The 2,249-nt window shown below is 45.1% G+C and overlaps 1 protein-coding gene across 1 annotated transcript in view; it reads right to left on the bottom strand.

The window, feature by feature from the left end:
* The window catches only part of LIN9 (lin-9 DREAM MuvB core complex component), a 58,134-nt gene that overhangs the window by 39,196 nt on the left and 16,689 nt on the right, over positions 1 to 2,249 (bottom strand). The window lies entirely within an intron of this gene.

The raw sequence follows: 2,249 nt of genomic DNA, 5'->3' as shown, positions 1-2,249 counted from the left end.
CACTGGCCGGGCACCTTCCACTAGCCCGGGTTGCTCAGAGCCCCCCTCCAAACTGGCTTTGAACACCTCCAGGGCTGGGCTAGCCACAGCTGCTCTGGGCAACCCGTCCCAGTGTCTCACCACCCTCCCAGTAAAGACTTTGTTCCTAATATCTAATCTATTTCCCCCTCTTTCAGTTTGTACCCATTACTCCTTGTCCTATCACTACTACAGTTCCTGACCGAGTCCCTCTCCAGCTTCCTTAGAGCTCCCCTTCAGGTACTGGAAGGTTGCTATGAGGTCTCCAGGCCTGAAGAGCCCCAACTTTCTGAGCCTGTCATCGTAGGGTAGGTGCTCCAGTCCTCTTATCACTGCCATGGTCCTCCTCTGGACTTGCTCCAGCAGCTCCCTGTCCTTATGATGTGGGATGAGGGGGAATGGGTGACTGGCAATTCAGGGTGGGGGGGAAGGGGTGGAAGTGCTGGCTGTTACAAAGGGTCACCCCAAAGTAGCTGTGCTAGCTTTAAGTCTTTAAACAATCCCATTATATTATATCCATCCTCCTTCATTAAATAACAGCCTTTTGCTAAACTGTGCCTATTTTCCCTGTCGTCGCTTTTGACAAACAACTGCAAAGGTGAGGCTTCAGGAGGAGTAAGGGATCACAACAATCCCACCACAGCCAGCCCTGGCCCCGCTGTTACCGTCCATGGCACTCCTCCCAGGAGGCAGCTGAAATGCTCACCGAGCCCAAGGCCTGAAGGTCAAGGTCTCGCTTGTTCTCACCCAGCGCCAGGGAAAGCCAACAAACCCCTGACAGTGGGTGGTTGTTGCCTAACAAACTCCTTGTCTTGTCCTACCCTCCACCATCTGACCCCTGAAAGCTTTTTTCAAGCAGCAGCAGTGGGTTTTTTGGTGTAGTTTTCTTAGATCTCTGGACCACAGTGAATTTTAAAGCTTCTGCATCAAGAAATGTAAGCGTGGAGATACTATCATGAACCACAAGCACATTAATTGCTCATGGACCAGACTCTTTACATAGGTTTGGCTTTGATAACGGTATCTACTACTACTTATACCAAACAAAATTCCCTTTTTATATATATAAATAAATATGAAATTGCACATTGAGCTTCAAAATAAATAAACAGTGTATCTTAGTCAAGGCTAAGTTTGTGTCACATCTTAAACATATTGCCAAGAGCACAGTGCACAGTAATGCAAAATGCTATGCCTGGTTGTATGCAACTCTTTGAAAGCACCTAGGTGAAACCAAAGATTCTACAAAATACAGAATATGCATATCTTGGGACATAGAATAGAGTTTAATTTGTGTTTTTAATTTGCTAATGAACTCAGATGACTAGGCACTCTAGCAGGTTGAGAGGGGCAGGATATAGGTCATGTTATTAAACAATTTTAAATACACAAATAAATAAAATCAATGCTGCCCTTGTGCTCAAGGGGAAAAAAGCCAGTTTCTAAGTGAAGAAACAAACTGAGTGAAATGCTTTAGAAATTCTCCTCAGGGCTTTCTATGTACATTGTAGCAGAGCTAAAAAAAGAGAAAAAAATAAAAAAAAAAAAAAGAAAAAAGAAAATACAAAGCCTAGCTTGCACTTCCAGCCCCCTTTTCAGGTCATTTTGAAAGGCTGTTTAAACAGCCTTCCCTCCCCATAGCCCCCAAAGGGCCTAAGACACTTCAGTCAGAGCTTTCCATACTGCACAGCTCCAAAGAAAGCTGCTACGGGAGACAGATATAAAGCACTGTAGGCACAACTAAAGAAACTAATAACAAAACACAACTAAGCAGTAATCTGTGCTATTTCAAACACCAACTTCTCCCCCCCCAAAACATTAAACCCTGCACAGTTTTCCCCTTTTATTAAAACATCTCCACCACCCAAAAGGCCTGACATGGACCAGGCCTTCCAGGCCCAGTTAAACAACGTGTTAATGACACTAATATTTCTCTGTATTTCAGCTACACTCCCCTTGTTCCAAGGGCTGTATGTTAATGCTCAGCTAAGACTGGCGACACTGAGACTTCCACAGTTGACAGAAGACACTGATCACCAGCGAGGTTTTTGCTGCTGTGCTTTGTAAACCTTGTCATCAGCTCTGGCTGCACTGAAAGCAGTGCTGCCCAGAGCCACTCTGATGCTACAGCTTTCCCTGAGCAAGGGCTTTGCAGGGGAGGGATGAGAAGTTTTCTACAACACGATCACATTTTGCAACAGTCCTCAAGAGTGCATTTCTACAAGGGAAAG

Source organism: Corvus brachyrhynchos, unplaced genomic scaffold (genome assembly GCF_000691975.1).
Source record: "Corvus brachyrhynchos isolate BGI_N302 unplaced genomic scaffold, ASM69197v1 scaffold101, whole genome shotgun sequence".
NCBI lineage: Eukaryota > Metazoa > Chordata > Aves > Passeriformes > Corvidae > Corvus > Corvus brachyrhynchos.
Note: the sequence above shows the minus strand (reverse complement) of the source record. Positions and strands in the feature narration are given on the sequence as shown.